The 11,002-nt window shown below is 41.0% G+C and overlaps 1 long non-coding RNA gene across 1 annotated transcript; it reads left to right on the top strand.

Moving 5' to 3' along the window:
- The first annotated feature begins 7,625 nt into the window (after nucleotides 1-7,625).
- Nucleotides 7,626-9,161, top strand: LOC109499439. The gene is made up of 2 exons (XR_002156715.3): nucleotides 7,626-7,938; nucleotides 8,772-9,161. It is a non-coding gene; the product is annotated as an uncharacterized LOC109499439 (long non-coding RNA).
- Nucleotides 9,162-11,002: the final 1,841 nt, after the last annotated feature.

Raw genomic sequence — 11,002 nt, 5'->3', positions numbered from 1 at the left:
ATCCCATTGGCTAAACTGCAGACAATTGGAGCACCAAATATTAAGTATGATACTAAACTATTGAAAAATGGGAGTACATCCATCCATATCAATGATATTTTAAGAATATATAAGTAAATAGAGGAGAAGATTATTCTGCTTACAGTAGAATACGAAGGAGCAAGTGACTGATGCCCAGGGAGTGCTGGGGAGGAAAATCATCATTTTGCAGCCACAGAGTGAAAATTAGGTCAACAAGAAACACCAATGGATGCTGAATCCAGGGGGAGATTTTGGTGAGGAGTAGGACTCTCACGTGCCTTAAAGTGTCTCCCCCACAGACTGCATATTAGTTCAGGGGAGAAAATAAAACCTAAGAGTTATTCCACAGGGATCAGAATTACTTTCACCAGAGAATATTGTGTGCCTCTCGATATGGTGCCCCGCCAAGGACACAAGCTTACCAGTTCAGCATTATGGCTGGAAATGTATAACCCCAATCTAATCGTGAAGAAACATCAGACAAACACAAAATGAGGACTGTTCTATTTTTAAAAAGAAAGGTGCATGTGTGGGAGGGTGGGACTCTACTTTTCAAAATGTCAATGTCATACAAAAGGCTGTGGAAGCGTTTCAGATTAAAGGAAATTAAAAGAGCATGCAACTAAATGCAATATCCGACCCTAGACAGAATCCTGTGTGGATGAGGCGCTAAGAAGAACATGATTAGATCAACTGACAAAATTGGAAACTGGATGCCAGATTAGATAAAAATATTGTATCAATGTAAAGTTATGAAGTTGATAACTGTACTGTGGTTATGTAAGAGAATATTCTATTCTTAGGAAATATGCACTGAAGTATTTAAAGGTAAAGTGCCATAATGTAAATTACCTTCAACTCGTTCAGAAAACAGAATTTTATATTGATACACACATATGTATGTGTCTATACACATACAGATGACAGAGAGAGAGAGAGAGAGAGAGAGAGAGAGAAAGATGGAGATAGAGAGGGAAAGAGGTGGGGAGGGGGTGGAGGCCTGGCAAAGTTCCTGGAGGGTGGGAGGGAAGAAAAGCACCCTGTAGGGAAGAGACATTTGCTCCCTCTGCCTGTAGAAGCACTCATTCCAGTACCAAGCCCATGTTAAGATGGACAAACCAGTTCTCTGACCTAAAGAAATGACTAAAATTAGGGGCACCTGGGTGGATCAGTCAGTTGAGCATTGGACTTCAGCTCAGGTCATGATCTCAGCATTCATGACTTCCAGACCCACATGGGGCTCACTGCTGTCAGCCATGGAGCCTGCTTCTGATCATCTGTCCCCCTCTGTCTCTGCTCCTCCCCTACTCAGGCTCTCTCTCTCTCTCTCAAAAATAAATAAACATTTTTTTTTAATTTTTTTTCAACGTTTATTTATTTTTGGGACAGAGAGAGACAGAGCATGAACGGGGGAGGGGCACAGAGAGAGGGAGACACAGAATCGGAAACAGGCTCCAGGCTCTGAGCCATCAGCCCAGAGCCTGACGCGGGGCTCGAACTCACGGACCGTGAGATCGTGACCTGGCTGAAGTCAGACGCTTAACCGACTGCGCCACCCAGGCGCCCCATCAAAAATAAATAAACATTTTAAAGAAATGAAAACTTATGGGGCACCTGGGTGACTCAGTTGGTTAAGCATCTGACTCTTGATTTCATCTCAGGTTGTGATCTCATGGTTCAAAGGCTGGAGTCCTACATCAGGCTCCATGCTGACAGTGTGGACCTGCTTGGGATTCTCTCTCTCCCTTTCTCTCTCTCTGCCCCTCCCCTGCTCACACTCTCTCTCTCTTTCTCAAAATAAAATAAATAAACTTAAGAAAAAGGAAATGACTAAAAATATATAACATGAAGGTGGGACATTGGTTACAATCAGGTCATTTAGGGGGTGCCTGGGTGGCTCAGTCAGTGAAGCATCCAACTTTAGCTTAGGTCATGATCTCACAGTTCATCAGATTGAGCCCTGTGTCTGGTTCTGTACTGACAGCTCAGAGCCTGAAGCCTGCTTTGGATTCTGTGTCTCCCTGTCTTTCTCTGCTCCTCCCCTGCTTGTTCTCTCTCTCTCTCTCTCTCTCTCTCTCTCTCTCTCTCTCTCTCTCTCTCTCAAAAACAAAATATATAAACATTAAAGAAAAAAAATCAGGTCATTTAGACCAAGTGAATACACCTGATGCCCTAGCCCCTTTGAGTGTCTATGTGCTATGATGCATTTTATACAATTCCAGCTTAATCACCGTACCAGTCAGTTTTCTGGTAGGAAACAGATGGCACACCAAAACTAGATATTGAGGACAGTGTAATACAGGGACTATCTACAAAGGTGGGGGGGGGGCAGAGGTAGAGAAACCAACAAGGGAAGGTACAGCTCCCCATGAAGAGTAGTAGTGGGAAGGCTAGGACTGTCAGAAAAAATGACGGGAGGGAGCATTTGCCAGAGCCTGAAGTCCAGGGAAGAGTTATATGGACACCTGGTACAGATCTGATGGATCCTCTGGTAGAGGGATGTACCCAACTCTGCGGCCAAGCCCTGGCCACCCAGCAGGGAGGGAGATGTGTAGAACAAACACCCTGACCACACTTTCTCTGCACCCTCTGATCTCCCACCAGGATCTCCCATTGGCCAAATCCACCTGGAAACCGGAGGGCGAAGGAACCTATTGATGCAGTCCACACAGGTCAGACTCCCAGGGCACAGAGCAGGGTAGAGAAGAGCAGAAAGTAAATGTGGAAGGGAAGATGGATCTAACAATCAGTTACATAGAGCTGCAGTGAATGCTTAGTTTTATGGAAGCACAGAGAGCTGACGCTCAATATCACCAAGCGAAAGAGTTCTGATTGGTATATAGAGCGTCCTTGGAATTGAAGTGGTTAAAGAGTTTGATAAGAAAACTGGGGTGGGGGGGTGGGGGAAGTACTGCTTTCTTGTTTATTGGAAATGGGATTTCTGAAAGTCCTTATTTTCTCTGAACAAATTATTTTCCAAATTGTCAACCACAGCCCACAAGAAGGTAAGTATGGGAGAGTCTGTTAACAACACAGCAGTAAAATTCAATATGGACAGAAAAATTCTCCTTTAATTTTTCCAGAAGTAGAATACCTGCCAGATTTGCCAAAAAGGTGGTAAATTTCTGGAGTGCTCCAGCAAACTGTGATCTAGGATCTGTGGTGTTCTAGGATTCAGTGGAGTTCTCTGGAGAGGAAAGGGGGGACAAGGCAGGATGTTGACAGGACAGGACAGCTGGTTCACAAAGAAAATCCAAGGGATGAGGTGAAACTATCAACTGGAAGATAAATGACAAAATGGGAAGTTGGGGGCTTAGAAGGAAGAGCAGACACATGGCGTATGACAGTGCATGGCCAGCTGTTTTGGAAGCAGGACTCACAATGAAGAAGAGAAGACACCTCACAGCAGGCCTATTAAGATGAAGGCTGACTCTACACAACCCATCATTCCTCTGTTATGAGAAATCACACCTGGCCACAGTTTTCTAGAACACAAAGCTGTGCTGAATCTTGCCTTTCCAACCTTTCCTGCCCCACCTCCCACCACTCCCCAACCCATTTCTTGATGTTTCAGTTACAAGATTTCCCTGCATACATCCTGCCACTTCATATCGTTGTGTCTTTTAGCGTTGTATTAGACTTTGGGGTGACATTGATATAACAAAGAGATAATGAAATAGAGGGCCTGAAACTAGTTTTTCTTCTGAAGCTGTCCAGAGGTGAGTGGCACAGAGCTGGCAAGTCAACACTGTTTCATATCATCATTCAAGGACCCAAGTTCCCAACACCTTGTTACCTCCCCATCTCCTGGGGTATTGCAGTCATCCTCGGGGTCGAAGTGGGCTTAACCTCATGTCTGACAAAAAGAGATCCCTGGGGTAGTGACTTTGTCTCCTTGCACACATGACTCTTGTTCACATCCTATTGGCCGGAACCTAGTCACATGGCCATGCTTAGCTGCAAGGGAGGCTGGAGAGCATAGTTTCTACCTGGTGTTCCTCTGCTCTACCCAAAGATATGGTATTCTTTCACAAAATGGAAGATTAAATGGAGCATGTTATAAGAACTTGGGAGTCCCACTGGCCAAATCAGTATAATTGGAGCACCAAAATATTAAGTACAATGATAAACTACTAAAAATAATATGTCAATCCATACTGATGATTTTCTCTTTTTTTTTTTTGATATGTATTTATTTTTGAGAGAGAGAGAGATAGAGCACAAGCAAGGGAGGGGCGGAGAGAGAAGGAGACACAGAATCCGAAGCAGGCTCCAGGCTCTGAGCTGTCAGCACAGAACCCGATGCAGGGCTCGAACCTGTGAACCGTGAGATCTTGACCTAAGCCCATGACCTAAGCCAAGGTCTGTCACTTAACCAACTGAGCCACCCAGGTGCCCCCATACTGATGATTTTAAAAAATACATAAATAAATAGGAGAAAGGGAGGGTTCTTATTTATGGTACCTGTCTGCTACTTTCTCCACCTGGACCAGCCTTTGCTCACCTTGATCACTTCCCTGAACTTGCCTTCCTGCCCTTTGTGACTTAGTTAAAAAGAAATTTCTTCTGTTCCCCACTCCTAGCATTTTATCAACTGTTCTGTTTTAATTATCTGTGTACGACTTAAAACTATGAGGTGAAGAAGCCAGCAATAAATTACCAAAATCACACCTGACATAACAATTTTTAAGCTTATTTATTTATTTTGAGAGAGAGGGAAAATGAGTAGGGGACAGGTAGAGAGAGAGAGAGGGAGAGAGAGAACTCTAAGCAGGATCTGCAGTGACAGCGCAGTGCAGATGAAGGGCTCAAACTCACAAACCATGAAATCATGACCTGCGCCAAAGTTGGACGCTTAACCACCTGAGCCACCCACGCGCCACTGACATATAACAATTTTTATAGTGTCTATAAAACCTTGAAGTTATTGCAGTCTTCCTTTGATGATCCTTCAGAACAGTATTGCTGTTGAAGAAAAATTGTTTATATCCCTGATTACACTCTTTTATATACTCCTGAAGTCAAAGTTCTTCCCTGACGAGGAAATGGTCTCTCTTAGGCATTGACTTTACTTGTGCTAGTTGTCCCTTGCAGCAAGTTGTGTCTCCCTCTGTACTGTCCTAAAGGACCTGCTCAGACATCACCATAATCATAAAACACTCTAATCTGTATCAGAATAAAATTAATGCATTGCCCAAAATCTGGCAGCTCCTTTATAAAATGCTTGTGACTCAGAGAGCTGAGGTCCTTTCACTAAAGATCACTGAAGTAGGCACTCACTGAGTGTTTATTGAATGAAGGATTGATTCATTGAACAAAGGAACAAATAAATAAATGAAGAATAAGGTTGGTCAATATTTGATCCAAAGCTAATTACAAAGAGCCTGGTTCTTTCAGTTGCCTTAGTCATCCAATGGCATTTATGGGTAATGTGTCTGCTCACTAGCTCTCCATTGATCAAAGCAGACTGCCATATTGCATAGAATCTGATCTTGATGAAAGGGTAGTACAGAGTTTTATGTTTTCTAGAAATGTTAGAAATCAAAAGGAATAAATCTTGTTTAGTTGTGTATGTGGAAGGTAATCTAGGTACAATCTGCCTTTTCTAGCTTACAGGACGGTCTGCTTTGGCTCTCCCTTAACCCTTTTGATGTGGTCTTTATTTAAAGTGGAGAGGTGACACTGGTTTCTTGTCACTTCAGACCTCACCCAGGGCTCCTGCATGTGGTAGGAGCCCTAAGAGTCATCACAACTACAGGCTAGCTTCACCCAAAATAGGCTTGGGTGGGCCTGAATGTTTAGGAGAACAAGGTAAGTAAGAAAAATGACCTGATATCAAGGATTTATATTTAAAGACCGGATGAATGGATAAAGAAATTGTGGTTTATATACACAATGGAATACTACGTGGCAATGAGAAAAAATGAAATATGGCCTTTTGTAGCAACGTGGATGGAACTGGAGAGTGTGATGCTAAGTGAAATAAGCCATACAGAGAAAGACAGATACCATATGTTTTCACTCTTATGTGGATCCTGAGAAACTTAACAGGAACCCATGGGGGAGGGGAAGGAAAAAAAAAAAAACAGGTTAGAGTGGGAGAGAGCCAAAGCATAAGAGACTGTTAAAAACTGAGAACAAACTGAGGGTTGATGGGAGGTGGGAGGGAGGAGAGGGTGGGTGATGGGTACTGAAGAGGGCACCTTTTGGGATGAGCACTGGGTGTTGTATGGAAACCAATTTGACAATAAATTTCATATATAAAAAATAAAAAAAAAATAAAGACCAAACAACCCACCAGCTATATCCTGAGATCAATAAACATTCAGCCTTGTCTACATTAATATCTAAAAGTCTCTATAAAGATCACTGGTTCCAGAAATGATGTCAGTTAGGCTCTGTGAGATCCCAAATCAACCCAAATCCTATCATGTTAAGATTCTTACACTTCCCAATTATCGGAATATGGGCTTATATTTTCATAAACAAAGAGTCTAAATGAAAAATTCACTTTTAGTCTATCCCCTGAGTTTCTCAGTTAATTCTATGATGAAATTTGTTTCTTCCTAAACAAAACAGGGTTGGAAGCCTGCCAAGCTTCTAAACCCTTAATCTAGAGAGAAACTCCAAGTTACTTGGCACAATGTCATTAATAAATCAGGTATTTGGTGCGGTTTCTTTCCCTGAGAGTGACAGGAAACATCCTAAAAAATAAGTTTAAAAATTTTAAGGCCACCCTAAAAACTGATCACGAAAAGCTAAAAACTAATCGGGAGCACCTGGGTGGTTCAGTTAACTGTCAACTCTTGGTTTTAACTTGGGTCATGACCTCATGCCTTTGTGGGTTCGAGCCCCACATCAGGCTCTGCACTGGCAGTGTCGAACCTGCTTGGGATCCTCTCTCTCTCCCTCTCTCTCTGCCCCTCCCCCAAATGCGCTGTCTCTGTCTCTCTCAAAATAAATAAATAAATTTAAAAAAGAAAAAACACTAAAAAACTAATTACAACCTTTGGATAACTCCAAAAGTATCAAGAAAATCATAATACTTTATGTCACACTTTTAACTGGAGGAGAAAACATCTTTGCTGAATGTGACTTGGGAGATTTTCATATAAATGGAAACACACTAACATTCAGTCAAAATGAGAGAAAGGTTGTCGAGAGGAAGGCCCAATATTCTTGTAATGGGATTTTCAGACAGGTAAAATATTATGTACTATTACAGAGTGCTCTAGCTCATGTCTGACTTAGGGCCCAAATAAGAGTCAGATGCATCTAAATTTAACTGTGGGATGGTACGCAGGTCTTGGCATTAATAGTTTATGCTAGAAGGGTTGTTTGTGGCTGAAGGAGTAAACAGGGGTTGTGGCACATTGAGCCTGGGAGTGCAGACTAGGAATGGAGGGCCAGCATGATATCAGTGTCCTAGAGAGCTGGTGACACATCTGTTTTTTTGGGAAATGGACATACTACAGGAAGAAAGCAAAGTTGACATGACACATCATGGGCTAGGAGCCGCAAGCCTGAACTCTATCCTATCTTTACCTCGACATCCCTTCTCCAGGCTTCTGTTTTCTCATGTGCTATGTAACTGGTTCGGGCGAGATGATTTCTGTGGACTTTCCAGGTACAACATTCTCTGATTCTAAGGACAATCAAAGATTCCAAGGTGAAAAGGAATTCACATGGTGTGGTGTAATATCAAGATCAGTAAATGAATGGCGGGGAAGAAAGGCATGGAAACTAAGTGGTGAGGTATGTCCCCTTTATCGAATGGGAGCAGGACCTGAAGTCCATTTCCTTGGATACAGACAGAGGGCAGCAGAAACAGAAGAGTCGCGGATTCCTGTCGTGTCTGCATTTCCCAACACATTTTTGTTTCCATGGGAATGAGGAAATACGGCTACTTCCTAACAGGTTCGTGGTTTTTAAGTCTCATCTCTTTCGAAACTTTCCTTCCATCTGTTTCTGTAGCAATGAGCTCAACTTTAGTAACAGAAGATGTAAAGGCAAACAGTAGCTGAAATAAAAAGAAATGTCCCCTCCTAGTCTGCTGGTACATTTTACTCAAAAGGAGAGCGATGGGGAAAAAGAAAACAATACTGAAAAATTTGAACCCAATTTTTTTTTCATCTTCCATATGAGTTCACAAACATGTTATAATGGGCTACCAAGTCCTTCTTAACATTTTTATCTCTTGCTAATCTCTACTTACTCCCTATATTCTGGTATACATTTCTTGTGATTCCCCTATCATGCTCTTGTTCTTGAAATTTTCTCAATCTCCTACTGCCTGCAAAACAAAACAAAACAAAACGAAAAATACAACTATGTAGCAGAGTAGTTAAGGGAATGCTCTAGATACACAATGAAGGAAAATATCCAAAATATTCCAGTAATACTAAATTATTCTGCAGTTGTCTCTTGCTAATGAGAGTCAGGTAGAGAATGGAGGTGGTGGAGAGAAAATAAAACGCACTTGCTTCACTCCTTGCTGAGCTACGATGTGTATCCCTTATTATGAGACCCAATTTTAAAAAAATAGAATGAACAGTCTGCCATTCCTAGACTGTTTGGCTCTAAGATGACCGACATATCCTAAAAGTAAGTAGATGTGGAAGAAGGTTATTACTGTAACTTACTGGTGAGTTGTTTGCAGAATTAAAGGAAAATAAGAATGATAATCAAGGGTAATGTTGCACTAATGGATCAATCTTTCATGCCTTCCTATATCTATGCTTTTTTGGTAGTACCTTCCAGACCCTGACTTTCTGCTTCGTTATGTGACTTGCTTTGGTCGAGAGAGTTGTAGCAACGTGGATGCAAGCAGGGGATTCAGAAAATTCTCACATGTTTCCACCTCATCTCTTGCTCCATCATCGTCATGAAAACTAGTCTGCTGATGGATAAAACTCATGTAGTAGACCTAACAATGACCCATCATGATAGCTGAGGCCATCATCAATTAGATGAAAACCAGGCGACCCCCCACACATGTGAGGGAGCCCAGATGAGCCCGTCTCTGATCAGAAGAACTGCCAGATTGCCTGTAGCCTTCTGAGAAACAATTGTTTGAAGTATGTGGTATGACTTGTTACAAAGTAATAGCTAACCTGATATAAATAATAATTTATTCAGTATTCACTATATGCCAGGCCCTCTTTTATGCTTCTTTTATAAGTCATTTGATCCTTATAACAAACCTGATAAGTATTATCACAAACTCAATTTTTAAATTTAGCATAGAGAGTCTGAAATATAAATCTTCACAATGATTTTTTTCACATACTTTTAAGCATCAGGAATACCCTGTGTCATGGATGGGGAAGATATTATTTTCTCCATCGTACATATTTCTCCAGTCATACAAACTAAGACTCAGAGGACAGCTGAAGGTCACAGTAAGTGGCAAAACAGTGACTTGAACCAGGATCTTCTGATATAAAGTCTACTTGTACCACACATTCTACTTTTCAGAGTAGAATGAGTTTGGAGGAGGTTATTTATGACAGAAGAAATATAAGGATCACAGGATGCGTGATTTTTTTTCTTTGTGAAGGGTTTTTTTTACAGTACAGCTCACCTTGACAGAGATGACTGGAAAATTACTGCTGCCTTCTTCCTCCACTTTGTTCAAAATATGGCAGAAAGAGGCTTGACACACTTAATGGAATCATCTATTCTTGCCACATAATTTCTTGTTCCTTCCAGAGAACTATATATATTGTTTTTTTTAAAATATGAACTTCAGGTCTACATAACCTATTCATTCAATAAATAATACAATAGCATTCTTATAGCTTTTATTCTACACTTGGATGACTTCTGCTTTTGGCCATGGTGGAATAACTGATATTAAACTTATCTTCCCACTGTAAATAACCATAAAACTGGACAAAATATATGCTGCAACTCTTAACAGGCAGGGAGAAAGAGGCAGCAAAGAACTGAGATCCATGAGGTAAGGGAACACATTAAAAGTTAGCATTATTTTCACCTCTGTTTTTGCCTATAGGTATTTCAAACCCAAGTGCAAGAATGATGGCGACCAAGAGAAAAGAAGTGGGTTTGTGGTGTTGAGGGGGCAGAAGTAAGAGTACAGAGCTGCCAATGTGGCTGGAATTCATCAGGCAAGGTACCAGAGAGGAGGGAGCTGCACAGAAGTTGGGGCATGGAAGTCTACACGGGCAATCTCCTTAGGTTCTTAATTGTGCATGGGCAGCATGAGACTTGAGTGGCTCCCAGGGACTAAGCGGAAGAGGGTTACCATGGGCATACAGTGCTGGAAGACATTGGAATCCTAGTCCAGCCCAAGAGGAGGGAAACATATTAGCACCTTGGGAATTTCAATGAGACCCCAAAAAGGCCACATTTTAGGAATAATTACTGTATGTGCTAGAGAAAAGGTTATGCCTTGGATTTAAGGAAATATCAAAGCAGACACACCTTAATAAAGCCTAAAATGAAGTTCAAAAGGACTTAGAGGATCTTCCAATAATTAACCTACCTGCCACAACAAAACTCAAATCATTTCAAAAGCAAATAATTTAAACTCCCTACAAAGCAACATCCATAATGTTTAGTGTACAATATAAAAATTTTAGACATACCAAAAAGTAAGAAAATATGACCTATGATAAAGAGAAAAGATAGCCAATAAAAACAGATCTCAAGAGGACCCAAATGTTGGACTTATCACAGAACTTTAAAACAATCAATATGTTTAAGAATTAAATGAAGAGTTATACGTAATGAATAAACAGATGGGAGTCTCAGCAGAGCAATGAAAATACAAAAAAGAAAACAAATGGAAATTCTAGAACTTAAAATAAAACCTCTGAAATGAAAATTTCACTGGACATGTTTAACAGTGATAGATGTTACAGAAAAAAAAAGGGTCAGTGAATTTGAAGACAATTCAATAGAGATGATCCCAACTGAGTAACAAAATGGGGGGGGAGGGAATTATAAAGAATAAAGG

Source organism: Felis catus, chromosome B1 (genome assembly GCF_018350175.1).
Source record: "Felis catus isolate Fca126 chromosome B1, F.catus_Fca126_mat1.0, whole genome shotgun sequence".
Lineage (NCBI taxonomy): Eukaryota > Metazoa > Chordata > Mammalia > Carnivora > Felidae > Felis > Felis catus.
Note: the sequence above shows the minus strand (reverse complement) of the source record. Positions and strands in the feature narration are given on the sequence as shown.